The sequence below is a fragment of the Choloepus didactylus genome, chromosome Y (genome assembly GCF_015220235.1).
Source record: "Choloepus didactylus isolate mChoDid1 chromosome Y, mChoDid1.pri, whole genome shotgun sequence".
Classification (NCBI taxonomy): domain Eukaryota; kingdom Metazoa; phylum Chordata; class Mammalia; order Pilosa; family Megalonychidae; genus Choloepus; species Choloepus didactylus.
The window spans coordinates 10,481,599-10,507,453 of NC_051335.1; the positions used below are offsets into that span (position 1 = coordinate 10,481,599).

Sequence of the window (25,855 nt, forward strand, 5' to 3'; positions counted from 1 at the left end):
ATGAACCTAGATTACACAGTGCTACCGGGAATATGTATCATTTAACACTCACCAAAATTGGGAGGGATGGAATGTGACGTAGAGGCAATGTCTGGGACACTGTCTGTTCCCAACAAAGCTCGAGAATGCACTGTCTCATAGCTGGTTTGCAAGCTGGTTCCTTCTCCTCCCATTATATCTATAAGGAAAACATTTTCAAGTGCTGAAAGACAAGAGATCTCAACCACAATTTCTATACTGGGCAAAACTATCCTCGGGGCAAGAAGCGAAAATAAGACATTCTCCCACAAAGGAAAAATAAAAGAATTTGTTCATAGCAGAATTACCTTTAAAGAAGGACTTAGGAAAATCTTCAAACAGAAAGGATATGATGACAGAAAGAATCTTGGAGCAACAGAATGGAAGTAAAATCAATGGAAAGAGCACAAATAGGGTTATGGAGAAACAGGATCACTCACATATTGCTGGTGTGAATGTAAAATGATACATTCACTCTGGAAATAGTACAACAGTTTGTATAAAACTATAGATGTTATTTAAGATCCAACAATGATATCCTCAGGCATTCATAATGGAGAGAGGAAAGCTTGTATTTACACAAAAACCCATACATGAATGCTCATAGCAAGTTTACTTGTCATAGCCCCAAAATGAAAAACCACAGATGACCTTCAATGGATGAAAAGTTAAACAATCTTTGGCACATCCACACCACGGCCTGCTATTCAGCAATAAAAAGCAAAGGACTATTGGTACATTTAACAACCCAGATGCATTTTCAAGGAATTATGCTGAATAAAAGTGCCAATCCTGAAGGCTACATACTCTATGTATGATTGCCTTAATATAACATTCTTGAAGTGACAAAATTATAGATCAGTGATTTTTAGGGGTTAGGGACAGAGCAGGAGAGAAGAGAAGTGCAACTGGAGGGAGGCGTGTGTGGTTGTAAAAGGGAAATATGAAGAGCCTCATGGTGATGGAAACATCCTGTATCTGGATGTAGCATAAAAACCTACTTTGTATAGCTATTCAGTGGTATATTTTCAGACACTAAACACATGCACACATAAGCAAACAAATGAATATAGTTAACACTGGGGACATCTTCATAAGATCTGTGGATTGTATCAATGTTAATATCCTGGTTGTGACATTTTCCTTTAGTTTTGCAAGATGTTATTGTTGGGGATACAGATAGAGCATAAATTGAATCTCTGCATTAATTCTTACAACAACTGTCTGTGAGCCTCAAGTTATTGTAAAATAAAAAACTGAATTTAAAAATGAGCTACCGCTAGCTTTCATTAAGGATGGTGATGAATCTAGATTAAATAACGGTACCTGTAACACGTATCAGTTCAAACTCATCAAAATTGGTAGGGTTGGAGAACGATGAACCAGCAGTGTCTGGGCCACTGTCATTTCCTAGTAAAGCTCTGGAATTCATAGTCACAGGGCTGGTTTCCATGCTGGTTTCTGCTTTTCCTGGCACTTCTAGAACAAAAACATTTTCAAGTGCTGAAAAGACAAGAACTCTCAACTACAATTTCTACACAAGACAAAACTATACTCAAGGCAAGAAGGGAAATAAAGACAGTCCGGTCTGAAGGAGAAATTTTAAAAATTGTCTGTAGCAGATAAATCTTTAAAGAATGGATAAAGGAAAATCTTCAAACATAAGTGCATGATGAAAGAATTAATCATAAAACACCACAAAGGAAGAAAGAACAATTAGAAAAGCAGAAATATGGATGTGGAGGAACTAGATCAGTTGCACATTCTTGGTTTGAATGTTAAAATGGTGCAGCCACTCTGGAAAACAGTTTAGCAATTTCTATAAAACTAAATGTCCAGTTCACACATGACCCAGCAACTACACTCTTGGGTACTTATGCCAGATAAGTGAAAATTTATATTTACACAAAAATCTATACATGAATGTTCACATACAGTTTACATATGATAGCCAAAAACTAGAAAAACAATCAGATGACATTCAATGGGTGAATGACTAACAAACTGTGGTGTATTCATACCAAGGAATACTATTCAGCAATAAAGAGGAAGGAACTGCTGCTGGTACACATAATACCCCGGAGGAATCTTTAGGGAATTACGCCTATTAAAAAAGCCAATCCCAAAAGGTTATATACTGTATGATTCCCTTAATATAACATTCTTGAAGTGATAAAAATACAGAGATGGAGAAAAGACCAGTGATTGCCAGGGCTTACAGATAGGGTAAGTTAGTGGGTGGTGGTGTGTAAGGGAAGTACAACTAGAGAGAGGTGATACGATATGGTTATAAAAGGGAATATAAGGAATTCTTGTGGTGATGGAAATGTTCTGTATACTGTCAGTAGTAGTGGACACACATACCTAGTTATCTGATAAAATTGGATAAACTAAACACACACACACAAATGAACACCAGTAAAATAAGGTATCTCAATAAAATCTGTGGATTCTATCAATGTCAATATCCTGGTTGTGATATTTTACTACAGTTTTGCAAAATATTATCATTGGGGTAAATGAGTAAAGTGTAAACTGGATCTCTATGTATTATTTCTTACATGTGAATCTAAAATTAACTGAAAATAAAAACTGAATTAAAAGAGCTACCACCAACTTGCTTTAAGGATGGTGATGAATCTAGATTAAATAATGCTACCTGTAATATGTATCATTTCAAACTCACTAAAACTAGAAGGAATGGAGATCAATGAAGAGGCAGTATCTGGGCCACTGTTATTTCCCAATAAAGTTGCATAATTCATTGTCTCAGAGTTATTTTCTTCTTCTCCCAAAATTTCTTAAAGAAAACATTCTCAAATGTGGAGAGAAAAGAACTCTGAACTACAAATTCTATACCAGGCAAAACTAGCCTTCAGAAAAGAAGGGGAAATAAAGACAGTCTCAGATGAAGAAAAACCAAAAAAAATTTGGTCCTAGCAGATTACACTTAAGGAATGGATAAAGGAAAATCTTCAGAGAGGATATGGTGACGGAAGGAATCCTGGCAAGCATCAGGAATGAAGAAAAGACAATAGAAAAAGCAGAACTATGGATGTGGAGAAGCTGGAACACTCATATTTCTGGTATGAATTTAAAAAGGTACAACCACTCTGGACAAGAGTTAAGCAGTTTCTATAAAACTAAGTATGCAATTAACATATGACCCAGCAATTGCACTCTTTGGCACTCATGCCAGAGAAATGAAAACATATATTTACACAAAACCATGTACATGAATGTTCTGAGTAGCTGTACTCCTAATAACCAAAAAGTGAAAGGAAAAATTAATTTCCTACAATGGGTGAACAGTTAAACCAATCATGGTACATCTATAAACATGTAATACTATTCAACAATGAAAAAGGATGGAGCTGTTGATACACGTAACAACTTGCATGAATCTCCAGAGAATTTTGGTTAGTGAAAAAAGTCCCCAAAATGTTATATACCATTAGAGTCCAATTATATAACATTACTGAAGTGACTAAATAATAGAAATGGAAAACAGATCAGTGGTTTCCAAGGGTTGGGAATGAGAGAGGGGATGGGAGAGAGGTAAACAGAGTGGTGTGAGTGTGGTTATAAAAGGGCAATAGATGGGATCCTTGTGGCAAAGCAAAAGGTTCTACATCTTGACTGTGGACTGTGATGGCAAATACACAAGATTATGACTAATCTTGTCATAAAATTGCATAGAACTACATTTATACACACACACAAAAATGAATACAAATAAAACTGGGGACAGCTGCATGATATCTGTGGCTTGTATCAATGCCAGTATCTTTGCTGTGATTTTTCCTGTAGTTTTACAAGAAGTTACCATTGGGAGAAATGGGTATTAGATAAAGGGGATTGCACTGTATTATTTCTTACAACTGCATGTGAATCTACAATTATCTCAAAATAAAGCATTTAATTTAAAAATAGCTATCACTAGTTTGCATTAAGGATGTTTCTGAATCTAGATTAAAGCATGCTACTTATGATCGGTATCAATTCAAACCTACCAAAACTGGGAGAGATGCAGAAAGATGGGGAGGTAGTATCTGGGCTCATGCTTTTATTTCCCAGTAAAGCTGAGTAATTCATCATCTGTGGATTATTTGCCACACTGGTTTCTCCTTGTGGCAGAACTCCTGTAGGTACTGCTATAGCAGATTGGGCTGATGATTTAACATCAGTGGCAATTTCAGCACCATCACTGAAGATGTAGGACAGTAGAGTGAGACCAGGAAATTGGCTTCCTGGTGACAAATAGGGCTGTAATGAATGTGTGGAGATGATTTTGGGAAGTGGTGGACTCTCCCTGAGGGTTGAATCCTCCTCTCTAAGCACTGGCTGCTCTGGTTCAGGGGGTGCTGCTGACGGAAAAGATGTTCCTACACGGTTGGTCTGGGTATGGTTTTTCTGCCTTTTCGCTCGTAAAGATGAGCTAGAATTTCCCTGTCCAGGGCAAGAGAATAAAATGGGTTAGGCTCTTTCCTTCAGTTCCTGGGCTTTAATTTCTCCATGAGGTACATGATCAAAACATTTTTGTATAAATTCAAACAACCTCTAAAATGACAAAAACCTAGTATAAATCGTGAGCAACAATGGAAATTAAAACATTGGTAAATGCATTAATACTTATTTTCCCTGCAACATTCTTTCCTATTGTTAAGGATAAATGCTGTCTTTTGATTATAATTTTTAGTCCTCTTAAAACCTTCATTGTAATTCTATTTTATACATTATGGTTTCAAACATAAAAATACTCATTGCAATACACTTCTCAAATCTAAACTTTACCATGTTTTCAAAAGACTTTTAGTCCACTATCTACCTACTACAGCAAGTAGAGATCTGCCTTGCTAATCCTGCAGTTACTAGTTCTCTATTAATTCTGATTGGTGTCTTCAGGAACTAAAGATTTATCATGGTTATAAGAATATTTTTGTAATACTTACACTGGGTTTCTCCAAAGCACATTGCATTTTTGTAACAATTCCACAAAGCTGGTTAACCTGCCTGTTCATGTTTTTAATAAGATCTTGCAAAGCCTATTATAATAAAAAATATATTTTAGTGCTTCCTATTTCAAAAGGAAACTAACATATATGAAAATACCATTAAGCCAAATTCCAACTGCTAAAAACAAAGGCAGTTCTCCACCTGTCAGAAATTTCTTGTTTCCTCCGTGACACCTGGCTGGAGGTGACACAGTGCCCGAGTGGCTGAAATGATGAGCCCCCAAGCGTCTGTTAACCGACCCTGTTTCACATAGGCATTGAGAGAAGCCTTAATACACAGAAACTAAATGTACTGTACTTCCTACAACCCATCACATTTATGATGGAATCATTTTATGTCAAGGAAGGTGCTACTTTAGGAAAATTCCCAAATGTGCTAACAGGCCGAAGAGTCTCTTTCCTTACAATGACCACATGAACTAACAGGCAGTCAGTGCCCTGCTTTGGAAAGATTAAACCAAACATAATGGTTGTGCCTTCTGGCTTCAAATTATTTTTAAATCATGCAATCAACAGTTATCCCTACAAAACTTCTGCAGACATTATCTCCTACATGCCAATCAGGCATGCAACAAATAAAAATTGAGAATTCTTGAAATACACAGAAATTTCATTTGGGCAAAAAATACACTTAAATAAAAGAGAGGATGTGGAGAATTTGGAACTCGTATTCATTGCTGGTGGGAATGTATAATGGTACAGCCTCTGTGAAAGGCAGTTTGGTGGTTTCTCAGAAAACTAGACATCGAATTACCCTATGATCTGGCAATTCCACTTCTTGGTATATACCCAGAAGATGTGAAAGCAGTGACACAAACAGAGATTTGTACACCGACATTCATAGCAGCATTGTTCACAACTGTCAAGACATGGAAACAATCTACATGTCCTTCAACAGGCAAATGGATAAACAAAATGTGGTATACACATACGATGGAATCCTGTGCATCAGTTAAGAAGGAACAAGGTTCTGAAACATATGGCAACATGGATGAACTTTGAAGATATAACGCTGAGTGAAATAAGTCAGACTCAAAAGAAGAGATGTATGTTACCACTACCATGAACTCCCTGAACAATGTAAAATCAATGTCTTATAAGAAATTTGGGGACCTAGTGACAGACAGTAGCTAGTGAAGGGGAATGATAATCTAGTATGTTCAGATATGTTAACGAGGGTGAATTTAAAGGTATGGGAATGGATAGGGATGACGACTGTTTGTTAATGGGATTTTAAGTAACAAAGCTGTATTGAAGGCAAATAGGAATGAAAGGGGTTGTTTAAAGGCACGTTTCCCACAGATCAGCACCACAAATATAGATAGGTGTTTGCATGACATACTTCTAAGGTATGACTTTAGTTCAGAGAGTTGACAACAGAACAGTATATGGGAAAAATATACATATTGTATACTATGATCTATAATTAATAGGAATACCATAATAGTACTACACAAATACTAGGGACAAATAATTAAGGGCTGACACGAGATATGAGATGTTTTAGGTCATAAGAATTGCTCAAAATGGAGAGTGATGAGGATTGTACAACTAAGTGATGATGATGAGAGATGTGGATGGATTATCATGGATATAACATACGCTATGTGAACTTAGGAACCCCCTACTTTATAAGTCAAGCCCTTGATCTTGAGGCTTGCTCTTGTGAAACTTATGGTTATAAAGAAGAGGCTAAGCCCACCTGTAATTATGCCTAGAAGTCCCCTCCAGAGAACCTCTTTTGTTGCTTAAATGTGGACTTTCTCTCTGTAAGTCCAATTCTGTAAATAAATTCATCATCCTCCCCCCAGCATGGGACAGGACCCCACAGGTGAGTGAGTTTCCCTGGCAACATGGGACACAGATTCTGGGAATAAGCCTGACCCTGGCATCGAGGGTTTGAGAATGTATTTTGACCAAAAGGAGGAAAAGAAAGGCAACAAAATAAGGTTTTAGCGGCTAAGAGATTTCAAATAGAGTTGAGAGGCTGTCCTGGAGGGTTACTCCTATGCAAGCTTCAGCTAAATATCCTAAAATGGCCACAGTATGATAAGCCTAAGTCAACAGTAGTCCCCAAAACCCTAAAGAATACCCGGGTCCCTATCTGAGACTCTATAAAAGTCTCACTCACTAAGTTAATTTATCAGAAACTTAAATCCTCCAGAGAGCTCCTATGCTAGCTAAATCCCCAAACCCAGAGGCAACAGCCTCTTTAAGAACATCAACCAGTTGCACCCCCTTTTCCTATAATGTTAACACCCCTTTTCAACATGAACAAGTTAGGGCAGTCACTACCTAGACATCACTGAAGATCGGGAAAGTGATTAAACTAGAGGAAGGGGTAGCAACAGACAAGAAAGAATTTTAACAAAGGATTATGAATACCTAATCTCTATATAATTCTCTTTGTTCTATTTGCTAGGGTATTAGAATAGCTAGAAGGAAAGAACTGAAATGGTAGAACTGTAACCCATAACATTCTCTGAAATTTTCTAACTACTTGTTAAACTGCAGTTGGAAAGTGATCACTTCTATGTATTTATGTTATATTCCACAATAAAAAAAGCTTACGCTGGAGAAATACTGACTAAATATTGACTAAATATTGACCCATCTAGATGAAAGAGAAATAACTACATTTGATCTGTTATGGGCTGTTTTTTAAGAAAAAGTCTACAAAAATCATATTTTCATTTAAAAATTTTCACCCATGGATGCTGGTCTAACTAGAAACTTTTTAAATGGATCACAATGAGGTGATAATCATACAGAAACTTTCTATTAATAGTACTATGACATTAAATGAGATAATGAAAATTTTAGCTCAGTATTCTGGAAAACTACATTTGAGAGACAGAATGTCGCTACTTCACAATACTGTTAGATTTCCATAAGTTGGTTTCAATGATTTTCATCATAGGAAACTTCAGATATATTGCTCTCCTGTTAATATTATAAAAATAATTAATTAATGCTTAACTATCACTAGAATCCAAACTAAGCACTGAAGAAATAACACCTTATATTTACCTAACTTAATTTTTCACCTACATTTGAAAAGGATTTCAGAAGACTTATAACATAAATCAGAGAGAAAGTAAAACCAAAACCCACATTACTAGGAGAATGAAAAAGACAAGAGCCAATTAGTGAAGGGGGTAAGGAAAGAAGTTTTATATTAAAAATAAGAATCTAAGTTTAGAAAAGCTACTGAATGTCAGTAAGAACACATGGTTTTTAACATATATATAAAGATAGATCTAGAAATAAAGATTTATGTCTTTACATGAAAGCCGTAAGAGAATTTAAATAGTTTTCTTTATGACGGAAGGTGTGAATCTATTTGGCAATTAGCAATTAATAGTACATACACGTTCAAAGTCTGATATACATTCATTAATGACATTTCCACCTTCTTCACAATCAGGTATTTGGGTTCTTGTCTGTGGAAGATATATTAACAAAAAATTAAAAGTAAAGATGAAAGAAGGAACTGAAAGAAAAGTTCAGGACTTTAATTTTGCTTTCAAGAAGCTACAAAGGCCTATGTGTCATATAGAATTATGTGTATACATACATTTCCTAGCACTGTCCAGAAAGAGGGCCTAGCATCAATGATGCAAGAATAGCAGTGAGCACGTGGAGCACCCTGATCTCGGTTTCTAAATACCATTCCTCAATAAAATTAACCAGGACTCTTTGGAAAGAGGTGAATTCCACAGCTGAGGAAAGGAAAATACACATGAGACTGGAACATTCTGTGATACCAGAAAATAAGAAAGTGCTCAGAAAAGGGTGGAAGCATGCCAAAAGGCCACAGGAGCCAAGTGGAAGAAGCTCCCACCAGCCACAGCTGAGAAATAAATAACTACAGTTTAGGATCATAACATATAGAACACAATAAATATGCCTGAGTCCATAATGATATAAATATATAAAATAAAATAAATAAATACATAGAGGAGAAAGGGGAGATATTCCTCACAGATGAATTCCAACTAATAAATATAGAAGGAATGAGGGATATTGCAAGCCACCATCAGGCAAACACCACAGTAATAATTGTTGCAGGTAAAATCCAGACAGATGCTAACAATTCGGTGGGCGAAGGTTGAGGAGAAACAGGGTGTTAGCATAATCTCAGAGTACCCCCACAGCCAAGATATTTATCAATTACAAAGGCAAAAGTGGTAACTTTGCAGCATAGAAACCCAGAAGACACCTTGTTAACCAAGTAATTGATGTTAACATCACCAGTACAAAGACATATCGACACCAGGTACCCCCTAATGTCATTCAATGAGGAGACAACATCATTTGTGTGCTTTTCTTGCCCAAAATGTATAATCTCAATCTATTCAAGAGAAAATATCAGAGAAACCAAAACTGAGAAATATTTTTACTAAATAACTAAACAGTACTCATCAAAAGCATTAACGTCATCAAAGACAAGGAATGACTGGGGAACTGGCACACATTCAAAGAGATAAAGGAGATGGGGTAACTAAATTCGACGTGGGATCCTGGATTGGATCCAGAACAGAAAAAGGACAAGGAGGAACAAAATGAAAAAATTCAAACAAGGACTGTAGTTTAGCTAATAGACCTGTATCAATGTTAATTTCCTGGTTTTAATAACTGAATGATGGTTATACAATCACCATAATTGCAAATACAGGCAAGTGAACATTAAGGGAAAACTGTGTGAAGGGTATTACACAAGAACTCTCTGTAATATTTTTGCAAATCTTATGTAAATCTAAAATTATTTCAAAAATTATAAAAGCTACTGAAATTGTGTATAACACTGTTCTCAGTACACTGTTCCATAAGGAAAAGAAACAAAATGGTTAAGCGCACACTGACCAGTGAAAGGACGCACACAAATTCAGAAGACAGAAATACTTCCTTGAGCGTGAATTCAGATTAACTCTAAGTATATGAAGGCCGTAAAAGAATTTAAATAGTTTTCTTTATGAAGGAAGGTGTGAATCTATTTGGCAATTAGCAATTAATATTACATACACGTTTAAAGTCTGATATACATTCATTAATGACATTTCCACCTTCTTCACAATCAGGTATTTGGGTTCTCGTCTGCAGAAGATTTATTAACAAATTAAAAGTAATGATGAAAGAAAGAACTGAAAGGAAAGTTCAGGACTTCAATTTTGCTTTCAAGAAGCTCCAAAGGCCTGTTTGTCATATCAAAGGATCTTTTCTTGCCTATTGCAAATACTCCAACTACATGAAAAGATGTACTTGCAGAAATGTTTTCTCATTAGCCCAACTATACTTAAGACACCATTTTCCTTTGAGCTTATCCCCTTATATACTTCAGGGTAGAAAAACTAGTCTAGTGATCTGGCACCAGAACTGCTTTAAAAACAAATATTTCTAACCATGAACAAAGAACCAAATGTTATGTGGCTTTTGATTTCCAAATAATCCAACAGTGCCACTTTGTGGACAAAAAGGAAACACTAAGTACCTATTTTTCTTTGCACATTAATCTATAAATCACCTTAAATCCTTTTTCTAGATTAACATAGGGCACAGTAAGTAAACAGACAGGAAATACCCATTACATTTCATTATAACTCTTTAGTCTAAGAATGAGTTATGGACTATAATAATTTTAATATAAACATACTAAGCAGTTATCTGTGTTTTTGTTTCAAAATACATGATAGAAAATTACCTGATTTAGTCTTGCACTGACTAATAGCATTGTATTACCAGTTAATAATCATAAAAATAATATGATATTTTTACCCTTGTATAGTACCTATGTTTTTCAAAGAGCTTTCACGTAATTATGTCAGAAACCATGATTCCTGGTAAGCAGTTATCGCTATCTCAAAGAATGAAAACACTGGAGCCGATAGAAGTTAAGAGAATTGCCTGTACTACTTAAGTGATATCAATAGTCACATCTTTATGTAAGTAAATGAATGCATTTTCTCTTAAGCCAAATTATATGTAGTTTAATAGTCTATTTTATTCAACTTCAGGGATTACGAAACATAGAATCCAATGCAAATATAAAACAATACAGCAACTTTGCAAAACCATATTCCAGTTAAACTTTCAACTATCCCAAGACCTACTATTTCCTCTCCTGGATATTTACCCAAATTAAATGTAAACATATGTTCACAGACTTCATAAGTACATTGGCAGCCACTTTATTCATAACAGCCAAAAACTGGCAACAACCCAAATATCCATCAAAATGGGAAGAGATAAACAAATTATGGATATTCATACAGTAGAATACTACTCAGCAATGAACAGGAAATACTGATACTCATGACAACCAGATAACTCTCCCAAACATTATTCCAAAGAAAAGAAATTATACACAGAAGAGGACATGCTATATGATTCTATTTATATGAAGTTCTAGAACAGGAAAAACTAAACTATGATGGAACAAACAGAATGGTATTTCCTAAGGGTTAGGAGGGATGGGGACTCACTGGGAAGAGGCTTGAGGGATCTTTCTGAGTTGATGGAAATATTGTTTATCTTGATGAGGCTGTGGGTAGATGTATTTGTCAAAACTTACCAAACTGTACACTTAAGATCTGTGCATTTCACTGAATGAAATTAAATTTAATTTTAAAAAGATGAAACAGAGTGAAAAGAACAAAGAAAGATTTCCACTTTAATATACAAACCATACTCTCCTCCCTTAGAGTAGTTGGTCGCCTTTTTTTGAGCAATGGAACTAACTCCATTTGCTGTGAGTTGGAGCTATTTCTTTTTAAATTTGCTGGACGATTCATTTGCGAAACGGTCTGGTCCCCTAGGACTGCTAAACCTTGAGTTCCTGAAAAGCAATGCATAAAAAGAGTTATTACACACATCTACTACCTTAATAGCCTTAATATGAATATGCTCTCAGAATGCCACCGCAAACCAAACTGGAGCCCTGGCTGAATTTTAGAAAGTGACAAAACAAGAATCCTTCCATCAAGGTTTTAGAGTAAATCTTTAACAACTGGAGGGCTATATTGACCATGATTAAGCACATGAATCAAAATCATGCATAATTCCAAATAGTGAAGTGAATGCTTTCACAACTTTAATTCTACAGAGTAAATGCTGGAAACAAATGAACAAGAGAACGTGATTCCTAACTGCTTTTGGAAAGAGCTCAGGAAGGCTTTTCACCTAGGGAAGCAGTCTGCTTGGAGAAGCAGTGCGGTCAGGAGTCTATTTAGGATTTTGTCCCTAGCACTTGTCTGGACAGGACACACTCCTTAAAACCCCACTTCCTCACCTGCCACGGGAAAACTGGTCGAGATGGTCTCTAAGGTCCCTCTCAGCTCTGAGATCATAATTGCTTAATTTGTTAAATCTTGTATTAAACCTAAACCAATGTATATGAAATATAAGCCAAAAAATTTGCTAGAATCATGTAGGTTTGGTTATGGTTCTGATTTATTTATTTTCTTAAACTGTGGAACTAGCAAAAAAGCTTGACTGCAACAATATCTTAGTTCATCCTTTAACAGAGATTTGAATATCTGCATTACAGTTACTGGGAGGGGCATGTTAATTAAAGAGTTATTTCATTTAATCCATCTTGAGCCACAGCAGCAATGAGAGGCAAAATTACATCATTTACCAGTATCCTTGATTCTTGAAGACAACTGTGTAACTGTACAGCTTATATAGTGTGACTGTGTGACTGTGAAAACCTTGTGGCTCACACTCCCTTTATCCAGTGTACGGACAGATGAGTAGAAAAGTGGGGACAAAAAACTAAATGACAGACCTTGGAGAGGAGGCGGGGCAAGATGGCAGACTGGTGAGCTGTATGTTTTAGTTACTCCTCCAGGAAAGTAGGTAGAAAGCCAGGAACTGTGTGGACTGGACACCACAGAGCAATCTGACTTTGGGCATACTTCATACAACACTCATGAAAACGTGGAACTGCTGAGATCAGCGAAATCTGTAAGTTTTTGCGGCCAGGGGACCCGCGCCCCTCCCTGCCAGGCTCAGTTCCGTGGGAGGAGGGGCTGTTAGCTCCGGGAAGGAGAAGGGAGAACTGCAGTGGCAGCCCTTATCAGAAACTCATTCTGCTGATCCAAACTCCAACCATAGACAGACGGAGACCAGACACCAGAGAATCTGAGAGCAGCCAGCCCAGCAGAGAGGCGACAGGCATAGAAAAAAAACAACACGAAAAACTCCAAAATAAAAGCGGAGGATTTTTGGAGTTCCGGTGAAAACAGAAAGGAGAAGGGCAGAGCTCAAGCCCGAGCTTAGGCCCTGAGGCACATATGCAAATCCCGAAGAAAAGCTGATCTCTCTGCCCTGTGGACCTTTCCTTAATGGCCCTGGTTGCTTTGTCTCTTAGCATTTCAATAACCCATTACATCTCTGAGGAGGGCCCTTTTTGTTTTTTTTTTCAACCTTTTTTCTTTTTCTAAAACAATTACTCTAAGAAGCCCAATACAGAAAGCTTCAAAGACCTGCAATTTGGGCAGGTCAAGTCAAGAGCAGAACTAGGAGAGCTCTGAGACAAAACGCAATAATCCAGTGGCTGAGAAAATTCACTAAATACCACAACTTCCCAAGAAAAGGAGGGTGTCCGCTCACAGCCATCATCCTGGTGGACAGGAAACACTCCTGCCCATCGCCAGCCCCATAGCCCAGAGCTGCCCCAGACAACCCAGTGTGACGGAAGTGCTTCAAGTAACAGGCACACACCACAAAACTGGGCGTGGACATTAGCCTTCCCTGCAACCTCAGCTGATTGTCCCAGAGTTGAGAAGCTAGAGCAGTGTGAATTAACAAAGCCCCATTCAGCCATCATTTCAGCAGACTGGGAGCCTCCCTACACAGCCCAGCAGCCCAGAACTGTCCTGGGGGGACGGCACTCACCTGTGACATAGCACAGTCATCCCTCAACACAGGACCAGGGGGTGCACGGCCTGGAAGAGGGGCCCACTTGGAAGTCTCAGGAGCCATACGCCAATACCAAGGACTTGTGGGTCAGTGGCAGAGACAAACTGTGGCAGGACTGAACTGAAGGATTAGACTATTGAAGCAGCCTTAAAACTCTAGGATCACCAGGGAGACTTGATTGTTAGAGCCACCCCCCCCCCCGCCCTGACTGCCCAGAAACATGCCCCATATACAGGGCAGGCAACACCAAGTACACACGCAAGCTTGGTACACCAATTGGACCCCACAAGACTCACTCCCCCACTCACCAAAAAGGCTAAGCAGGGGAGAACTGGCTTGTGGAGAACAGGTGGCTCGTGGACGCCACCTGCTGGTTAGTTAGAGAAAGTGTACTCCACGAAGCTGTAGATCTGATAAATTAGAGATAAGGACTTCAATTGGTCTACAAATCCTAAAAGAACCCTATCAAGTTCAGCAAATACCACGAGGCCAAAAACAACAGAAAATTATAAAGCATATGAAAAAACCAGACGATATGGATAACCCAAGCCCAAGCACCCAAATCAAAAGATCAGAAGAGACACAGCACCTAGAGCAGCTACTCAAAGAACTAAAGATGAACAATGAGACCATAGTACGGGAGATAAAGGAAATCAAGAAGACCCTAGAAGAGCATAAAGAAGACATTGCAAGACTAAATAAAAAAATGGATGATCTTATGGAAATTAAAGAAACTGTTGACCAAATTAAAAAGATTCTGGACACTCATAGTACAAGACTAGAGGAAGTTGAACAACGAATCAGTGACCTGGAAGATGACAGAATGGAAAATGAAAGCATAAAAGAAAGAATGGGGAAAAAAATTGAAAAAATCGAAATGGACCTCAGGGATATGATAGATAATATGAAACGTCCTAATATAAGACTCATTGGTGTCCCAGAAGGGGAAGAAAAGGGTAAAGGTCTAGGAAGAGTATTCAAAGAAATTGTTGGGGAAAACTTCCCAAATCTTCTAAACAACATAAATACACAAATCATAAATGCTCAGCGAACCCCAAATAGAATAAATCCAAATAAACCCACTCCGAGACATATACTGATCACACTGTCAAACACATAAGAGAAGGAGCAAGTTCTGAAAGCAGCAAGAGAAAAGCAATTCACCACATACAAAGGAAACAGCATAAGACTAAGTAGTGACTATTCAGCAGCCACCATGGAGGCGAGAAGGCAGTGGCACGATATATTTAAAATTCTGAGTGACAAAAATTTCCAGCCAAGAATACTTTATCCAGCAAAGCTCTCCTTCAAATTTGAGGGAGAGCTTAAATTTTTCACAGACAAACAAATGCTAAGAGAATTTGCTAACAAGAGACCTGCCCTACTGGAGATACTAAAGGGAGCCCTACAGACAGAGAAACAAAGAAAGGACAGAAAGACTTGGAGAAAGGTTCAGTACTAAAGAGATTCGGTATGGGTACAATAAAGGATATTAATAGAGAGAGGGGAAAATATGACAAACATAAACCAAAGGATAAGATGGCTGATTCAAGAAATGCCTTCACGGTTATAACGCTGAATGTAAATGGATTAAACTCCCCAATTAAAAGATATAGATTCGCAGAATGGATCAAAAAAAATGAACCATCAATATGTTGCATACAAGAGACTCATCTTAGACACAGGGACACAAAGAAACTGAAAGTGAAAGGATGGAAAAAAATATTTCATGCAAGCTACAGCCAAAAGAAAGCAGGTGTAGCAATATTAATCTCAGATAAATTAGACTTTCAATGCAGGGATGTTTTGAGAGACAAAGAAGGCCGCTACATACTAATAAAAGGGCAATTCAGCAAGAAGAAATAACAATCGTAAATGTCTATGCACCCAATCAAGGTGCCACAAAATACATGAGAGAAACACTGGCAAAACTAAAGGAAGCAATTGATGTTTCCACAATAATTGTGGGAGACTTCAACACATCACTCTGTCCTATAGATAGATCAACCAGACAGAAGAACAATAAGGAAACTGAAAACCTAAACAATCTGATAAATGAATTAGATTTAACAGACATATACAGGACATTACATCCCAAATCACCAGGATACACATACTTTTCTACTGCTCATGGAACTTTCTCCAGAATAGATCATATGCTGGGACATAAAGCAAGCCTCAATAAATTTAAAAAGATTGAAATTATTCAAAGCACATTCTCTGACCACAGTGGAATACAATCAGAAGTCAATAACCATCAGAGACTTAGAAAATTCACAAATACCTGGAGGTTAAACAACACACTCCTAAACAATCAGTGGGTTAAAGAAGAAATAGCGAGAGAAATTGCTAAATATATAGAGACAAATGAAAATGAGAACACAACATACCAAAACCTATGGGATGCAGCAAAAGCAGTGCTAAGGGGGAAATTTATAGCACTAAATACATATATTAAAAAGGAAGAAAGAGCCAAAATCAAAGAACTAATGGATCAACTGAAGAAGCTAGAAAATGAACAGCAAACCAATCCTAAACCAAGTACAAGAAAAGAAATAACAAGGATTAAAGCAGAAATAAATGACATAGAGAACAAAAAAACAATAGAGAGGATAAATATCACCAAAAGTTGGTTCTTTGAGAAGATCAACAAGATTGACAAGCCCCTAGCTAGACTGACAAAATCAAAAAGAGAGAAGACCCATATAAACAAAATAATGAATGAAAAAGGTGACATAACTGCAGATCCTGAAGAAATTAAAAATATTATAAGAGGATACCATGAACAACTGTATGGCAACAAACTGGATAATGTAGAGGAAATGGACAATTTCCGGGAAACATATGAACAACCTAGACAGACCAGAGAAGAAATAGAAGACCTCAATCAACCCATCACAAGCAAAGAGATCCAATCAGTCATCAAAAATCTTCCCACAAATAAATGCCCAGGGCCAGATGGCTTCACAGGGGAATTCTACCAAACTTTCCAGAAAGAACTGACACCAATCTTACTCAAACTCTTTCAAAACATTGAAGAAAATGGAACACTACCTAACTCATTTTATGAAGCTAACATCAATCTAATACCAAAACCAGGCAAAGATGCTACAAAAAAGGAAAACTACCGGCCAATCTCCCTAATGAATATAGATGCAAAAATCCTCTACAGAATACTTGCAAATCGAATCCAAAGACACATTAAAAAAATCATACACCATGACCAAGTGGGGTTCATTCCAGGCATGCAAGGATGGTTCAACATAAGAAAATCAATCAATGTATTACAACACATTAACAAGTCAAAAGGGAAAAGTCAATTGATCATCTCAATAGATGCTGAAAAAGCATTTGACAAAATCCAACATCCCTTTGTGATAAAAACACTTCAAAAGGTAGGAATTGAAGGAAACTTCCTCAACATGATAAAGAGCATATATGAAAAACTCACAGCCAGCATAGTACTCAATGGTGAGAGACTGAAAGCCTTCCCTCTAAGATCAGGAACAAGACAAGGATGCCCGCTGTCACCACTGTTATTCAACATTGTGCTGGAAGTGCTAGCCAGGGCAATCCGGCAAGACAAAGAAATAAAAGGCATCCAAATTGGAAAAGAAGAAGTAAAACTGTCATTGTTTGCAGATGATATGATCTTATATCTAGAAAACCCTGAGAAATCAACGATACACCTACTAGAGCTAATAAACAAATTTAGCAAAGTAGCGGGATACAAGATTAATGCACATAAGTCAGTAATGTTTCTATATGCTAGAAATGAACAAACTGAAGAGACACTCAAGAAAAAGATACCATTTTCAATAGCAACTAAAAAAATCAAGTACCTAGGAATAAACTTAACCAAAGATGTAAAAACCTATACAAAGAAAACTACATAACTCTACTAAAAGAAATAGAAGGGGACCTTCAAAGATGGAAAAATATTCCATGTTCATGGATAGGAAGGCTAAATGTCATCAAGATTTCAATTCTACCCAAACTCATCTACAGATTCAATGCAATCCCAATCAAAATTCCAACAACCTACTTTGCAGACTTGGAAAAGCTAGTTATCAAATTTATTTGGAAAGGGAAGATGCCTCGAATTGCTAAAGACACTCTAAAAAAGAAAAACGAAGTGGGAGGACTTACACTCCCTGACTTTGAAGCTTATTATAAAGCCACAGTTGCCAAAACAGCATGGTACTGGCACAAAGATAGACAGATAGATCAATGGAATCGAATTGAGAATTCGGAGATAGACCCTCAGATCTATGGCCGACTGATCTTTGATAAGGCCCCCAAAGTCACTGAACTGAGTCATAATGGTCTTTTCAACAAACAGGGCTGGGAGAGTTGGATATCCATATCCAAAAGAATGAAAGAGGACCCCTACCTCACCCCCTACACAAAAATTAACTCAAAATGGATGAAAGATCTCAATATAAAAGAAAGTACCATAAAACTCCTAGAAGATAATGTAGGAAAACGTCTTCAAGACCTTGTATTAGGCGGCCACTTCCTAGACTTTACACCCAAAGCACAAGCAACAAAAGAGAAAATAGATAAATGGGAACTCCTCAAGCTTAGAAGTTTCTGCACCTGAAAGGAATTTCTCAAAAAGGTAAAGAGGCAGCCAACTCAATGGGAAAAAATTTTTGGAAACCATGTATCTGACAAAAGACTGATATCTTGCATATACAAAGAAATCCTACAACTCAATGACAATAGTACAGTCGGCCCAATTATAAAATGGGCAAAAGATATGAAAAGACAGTTCTCTTAAGAGGAAATACAAATGGCCAAGAAACACATGAAAAAATGTTCAGCTTCACTAGCTATTACATGCAAATTAAAACCACAATGAGATACCATCTAACACCGGTTAGAATGGCTGCCATTAAACAAACAGGAAACTACAAATGCTGGAGGGGATGTGGAGAAATTGGAACTCTTATTCATTGTTGGTGGGACTGTATAATGGTTCAGCCACTCTGGAAGTCAGTCTGGCAGTTCCTTAGAAAACTAGATATAGAGTTACCATTCGATCCAGCGATTGCACTTCTCGGTATATACCCGGAAGGTCGGAAAGCAGTGACACGAACAGATATCTGCACACCAATGTTCATAGCAGCATTATTCACAATTGCCAAGAGATGGAAACAACCCAAATGTCCTTCAACAGATGAGTGGATAAATAAAATGTGGTATATACACATGATGGAATACTATGCGGCAGTAAGAAGGAACGATCTCATGAAACATATGACAACATGGATGAACCTTGAAGACACAATGCTGAGCGAAATAAGCCAGGCACAAAAAGAGAAACATTATATGCTACCACTAATGTGAACTTTGAAAAATGTAAAACAAATGGTTTATAATGTAGAATGTAGGGGAACTAGCAATAGAGAGCAATTAAGGAAGGGGGAACAATAATCCAAGAAGAACAGATAAGCTATTTAACGTTCTGGGGATGCCCAGGAATGACTATGGTCTGTTAATTTCTGATGGATATAGTAGGAGCAAGTTCACAGAAATGTTGCTATATTAGGTAATTTTCTTGGGGTAAAGTAGGAACATGTTGGAAGTTAAGCAGTTATCTTAGGTTAGTTGTCTTTTTCTTACTCCCTTGCTATGGTCTCTTTGAAATGTTCTTTTATTGTATGTTTGTTTTCTTTTTAACTTTTTTTTCATACAGTTGATTTAAAAAAGAAGGGAAAGTTAAAAAAAAAAAAAAAAAGAAGAACAAGGGAAAAAAAAAGATGTACTGCCCCCTTGAGGAGCCTGTGGAGAATGCAGTGGTCTTCGCCTACCCCACCTCCATGGTTGCTAACGTGACCACAGACATAGGGGACTGGTGGTTCGATGGGTTGAGCCCTCTACCACAGGTTTTACCCTTGGGAAGATGGTTGCTGCAAAGGAGATGCTAGGCCTCCCTATGGTTGTGCCTAAGAGTTTCCTCCCGAATGCCTCTTTGTTGCTCAGATGTGGCCCTGTCTCTCTAGCTAAGCCAACTTGAAAGGTGAAATCACTGCCCTCCCCCCTACGTGGGATCAGACACCCAGGGGAGTGAATCTCCCTGGCAATGTGGAATACGACTCCCGGGGAAGGATGTAGACCTGGCATCGTGGGACGGAGAACATCTTCTTGACCAAAAGGGGGATGTGAAAGGAAATGAAATAAGCTTCAGTGGCAGAAAGATTCCAAAAGGAGCCGAGAAGTCACTCTGGTGGGCACTCTTATGCACACTTTAGACAACCCTTTTTAGGTTCTAAAGAATTGGGGTAGCTGGTGGTGGATACCTGCAACTATCAAACTACAACCCAGAACCCAAGAATCTTGAAGACAGTTGTATAAAAATGTAGCTTATGAGGGGTGACAATGGGATTGGGAAAGCCATAAGGACCACACTTCACTGTCTAGTTTATGGATGGATGAGTAGAAAAATAGGGGAAGGAAACAAACAGACAAAGGTACCCAGTGTTCTTTTTTACTTCAATTGCTCTTTTTCACTCTAATTATTATTCTTGTTATTTGTGTGTGTGTGCTAATGAAGGTGTCAGGGATTGATTTGGGTGATGAATGTACCACTATGTAATGGTACTGTAAACAATCGAAAGTACGATTTGTTTTGTATGACTGAGTGGTATGTGAATATATCTCAATAAAATGAAGATTAAAAAAAAAAAAAGTAAATGACAGTTCCTTCGTGCTGCAGTCCCCGCTGTAGCCACTGCTGAGCCCGCCGCCACTGCCTCTGAGCAGAAGATGGCTGTGCCTCCAACATATGTTGATCTTGGGAAATCAGACAGGGATGTTTTCACCAAGGGCTATGAAGTTAGCTTAATAAAGCTCGATTTGAAAACAAAATCTGAGAATGGCTTGGAATTTACAAACTCAGGCTCAGCCAACACTGAGACCACTAAAGTGATGGGCAGTCTGGAAACCAAGTACACATGGACAGAATATGGTCTGACATTTACAGAGAAATGGAACACTGACAACACACTAGGCACCGAGATTACTGTGGAAGAGCTGCTGGCACTTGGACTGAAGCTGACCTTTGATTCATCCTTCTCACCTAACACTGGGAAAAAAAATGCTAAAATCAAGACAGGGTACAAGCAGGAGCACATCAACCTGGCTGCGACATGGATTTTGATATTGCTGGTCCTTTAATCCGGGGTGCTCTGGTGCTGCGTTATGAGGGTTGGCTGGCTGGCTATCACATGAATTTTAAGACTGCAAAGTCCTGAGTGACACAGAGTAATTTTGCAGGTGGCTACAAGACTGATGATTTCAAGCTTCACACTAATGTGAATGACTGGACAGAGCATGGCGGCTTCATCTACCAGAAGGTGAACAAGAAGTTGGAGATCGCAGTCAATCTCTCCTGGACAGCAGGAAACAGTAACACTCGTTTCAAAATAGCAGCCAAGTACCAGACCCACCCTGACGCATGCTTCTCTGCTAAAGTGAACAACTCCAGCCTGATAGGTTTAGGATACACTCAGACCCTAAAGCCAGGTATCAAACTGACACAGTCAGCTCTGCTGGAGGGCAAGAACGTCAATGCTGGTGGCCACAAGCTTGGTCTAGGACTGGAATTTCAAGCATAAATGAATACTGTACAATCATTTAATTTTAAACTATTTTGCAGCATTGCTACCTTCAGAATTTAGTGCATCTTTTAATGTTGTATGTCTAGGATGCAAGTATTGCTAAATATCATGTTAGACCTCCAGGTTTAAAGATGATTCAGCTTTAAAGTGTTCCCCTTTCAGAGGTACAAATGAAACGCAATTCCAAAAAAAGGTCCTTTAAGCTGTATACTGTGGGGGAAATTTAGTGGTCCCTCTAGAGATATCAGGTTTCTTTTTTATCTGAAACGGCTGCAAGTGGAAGCTGATAATGTGTAGGCACTCTGTAAATTCCTGTTGAATAAATGAATGAAACTGTGATTTCCTGAGAATTGAACCTAGGTTTCCTAACCCCAGTTGCAGACAGGCTCATTGCTTAATGGTGTGTACAAACTCATCTCCAATGGACTTTTTTAGACAGATCTTCACGACCTGTTTCCACCCCAGTCCATCACCTCTTTTACACCAAAAGTAGTCTGCAGGGCATGGTAGCTGTTTCTTTTGTGCCATTTTGGGGTAAAGAGGGTGGATGTGATAAAGCCTATAATTCAGGACTTAATTCCCTCTCGTGTTGTGATTTTGTGCCCTCGCACCACTACTAAATAACTTCCAGGGGCTCCATTTGCAAGCTGGGAAGAGTCTCCGCGACTGTAATCACATGGTGACAGCATTCGGAATCTAAATTGGACTTCTGTTGTATTCTTACCACTCAGTTTATTTTTTAGTAGTTTAATGGAAACATTTTAGAGTCTTCCATTTTGTGTGGAATTATACCATCCCTTTCAAATGCTGTAATTAACATCACTTAAAATAAAACTTGAATAAAATACTAAAACTGCAAAAAAAAAAAAAAGTAAATAAATAATAGGAGGGATGGGGGATGGGATACTTTGGGTGTTCTTTTGTTACTTTTATTTTTATTCTTATTGTTACTTTTTGGAGTAATGAAAATGTTCAAAAATTGTGGTGATGAATGCACAACTATACGATGATACTGTGAACAACTGATTGTACACTTTGGATGACTGTATGGTATGTGACTACATCTCAATAAAATTTCAGGAAAAAAATAAAAATAAACTAAGTGATTTAAGTTTCATCTCTTTCCCTGTTTCTCTTTTCATTCTATAATAGTGGAGATACTAATGAACAAAGGCCCCAAAGAGAGAACTCAAAGGAGATAAAGAACATGGGGGAATTAACCTCTTAAGACAGATAAATACAGACTAATCTTGGGTAAAAATTTCAAGTTTTAAAATACCTCCAATGTCAATTTTAACTTCAACCAAATTTTATTTTTTAAACTTAATTTTTCGAATTATAAAACTAACACAATCTGTGAATAAATAAATTGTAGTTCATTAATACAAAGGAATACTATGCAGCTATGAGAATAAATGACCTATTGCTACACACAAGGATGAATCTTACAGACATAATGCTGAGTAAAAAGAAGCCAACACAAAAGAGAATATTGTATATGATTCAATTTATATAAAGTTCAAAAACAGGCAAAAGTAATCTACAGTGGGAGAAGTTAGGAGAGTCGTTACCTTGGAAGAAGGTAGTGACTGGAAAAGGGTAAGGGGGTAGATTCTGGGGAACTTGTAACTTTCTATTTCTTTGAATAGGTGCTGCTTATACGTGTGTGTTAATTTGAAAAGCATTTAAGTTGTATATTTATGATCTGTGCTTTATATTTGTATGTGAAAGACTTCTATTAAAAGTTTACCTAGAGCATTGTCCACATACAGATAAATAAATCCTTCATAATTTTCTTGTGGGCCAAAAATTATTCTCCTTCTGTATAAAAATGAAGTATAGAGAGAGGCGGGGCAAGATGGCAGACTGGTGAGCTGTATGTTTTAGTTACTCCTCCAGGAAAGTAGGTAAAAAGCCAGGAACTGCGTGGACTGGACACCACAGAGCAATCTGTCTTTGGGCATACTTCATACAACACTCATGAAAACGTGGAACTGCTGAGATCAGCGAAATCTGTAAGTTTTTGCGGCCAGGGGACCCGCGCCCCTCCCTGCCAGGCTCAGTCCCGGGGGAGGAGGGGCTGTCAGCTCCAGGAAGGAGAAGGGAGAATTGCAGTGGCTGCTCTTACCGGAAACTCATTCTACTGATTCAAACTCCAACCATAGATAGACTGAGGCCAGACACCAGAGACTCTGAGAGCAGCCAGCCAAGCAGAGAGGAGACAGGCATAGAAAAAAAACAACACGAAAAACTCCAAAATAAAAGCAGAGGATTTTTGGAGTTCTGGTGAACACAGAAAGGGGAAGGGCGGAGATCAGGCCTTAAGGCGCATATGCAAATCCCGAAGCAAGGCTGATCTCTCTGCCCTGGGCACTTTTCCTTAATGGCCCTGGTTGCTTTGTCTATTAGCATTTCAATAACCCATTAGATCTCTGAGGAGGGCCGTTTTTTTTTTTTTTTTTTTTTTTTTTTTAAATCCTTTTTGCTTTTTCTAAAACAATTACTCTAAGAAGCTCAATACAGAAAGCTTCAAAGAATTGAAATTTGGGCACATCAAGTCAAGAGCAGAACTAAGAGAGCTCTGAGACAAAAGGCAATAATCCAGTGGCTGAGAAAATTCACTAAACAACACAACTTCCCAAGAAAAGGGGGGTTTCCGCTCACAGCCACCATCCTGGTGGACAGGAAACACTCCTGCCCATCGCCAGCCCCATAGCCCAGAGCTGCCCCAGACAACCCAGTGTGACGGAAGTGCTTCAAATAACAGGCACACACCACAAAACTGGGCGTGGACATTAGCCTTCCCTGCAACCTCAGCTGAATGTCCCAGAGCTGGGAAGGGGGAGCAGTGTGAATTAACAGAGCCCCATTCAGCCATCATTTGAGCAGACTGGGAGCCTCCCAACACAGCCCAGCAGCCCAGAACTGCCCTGGGGGGACGGCACTCACCTGCGACATAGCACAGTCATCCCTCAACAGAGGACCCGGGGTGCACAGCCTGGAAGAGGGGCCCACTTGCAAGTCTCAGGAGCCGTACGCCAATACCAAAGACTTGTGGGTCAGTGGCAGAGACAAACTGTGGCAGGACTGAACTGAAGGATTAGACTATTGCAGTAGCTTTAAAACTCTAGGATCATCAGGGAGATTTGATTGTTAGGGCCACCCCCCCTCCCCGACTGCCCAGAAACACGCCCCACATACAGGGCAGGCAACACCAACTACACACGCAAGCTTGGGACACCAATTGGGCCCCACAAGACTCACTCCCCCACTCACCAAAAAGGCTAAGCAGGGGAGATCTGGCTTGTGGAGAACAGGTGGCTCGTGGACGCCACCTGCTGGTTAGTTAGAGAAAGTGTACTCCACGAAGCTGTAGAACTGATAAATTAGAGATAAGGACTTCAACTGGTCTACAAACCCTAAAAGAACCCTATCAAGGTCAGCAAATGCCACGAGGCCAAAAACAACAGAAAATTATAAAGCATATGAAAAAACCAGACGATATGGATAACCCAAGCCCAAGCACCCAAATCAAAAGACCAGAAGAGACACACCTAGAGCAGCTACTCAAAGAACTAAAGATGAACAATGAGACCCTAGTACGGGATATGAAGGAAATCAAGAAGACCCTAGAAGAGCATAAAGAAGACATTGCAAGACTAAATAAAAAAATGGATGATCTTATGGAAATTAAAGAAACTGTTGACCAAATTAAAAAGATTCTGGACACTCATAGTACAAGACTAGAGGAAGTTGAACAACGAATCAGTGACCTGGAAGATGACAGAATGGAAAATGAAAACATAAAAGAAAGAATGGGGAAAAAAATTGAAAAACTCGAAATGGACCTCAGGGATATGATAGATAATATGAAACGTCCGAATATAAGACTCATTGGTGTCCCAGAAGGGGAAGAAAAGGGTAAAGGTCTAGGAAGAGTATTCAAAGAAATTGTTGGGGAAAACTTCCCAAATCTTCTAAACAACATAAATACACAAATCATAAATGCTCAGCGAACTCCAAATAGAATAAATCCAAAAAAACCCACTCCGAGACATATACTGATCACACTGTCAAACATAGAAGAGAAGGAGCAAGTTCTGAAAGCAGCAAGAGAAAAGCAATTCACCACATACAAAGGAAACAGCATAAGACTAAGTAGTGACTACTCAGCAGCCACCATGGAGGCGAGAAGGCAGTGGCACGATATATTTAAAATTCTGAGTGAGAGGAATTTCCAGCCAAGAATACTTTATCCAGCAAAGCTCTCCTTCA

The 25,855-nt window shown here is 38.4% G+C and overlaps 1 pseudogene; it reads left to right on the forward strand.

Annotated features, from left to right (window-relative positions):
* The first annotated feature begins 20,723 nt into the window (after positions 1-20,723).
* LOC119524213 lies at positions 20,724-21,584 on the forward strand (annotated as a pseudogene).
* Positions 21,585-25,855: the final 4,271 nt, after the last annotated feature.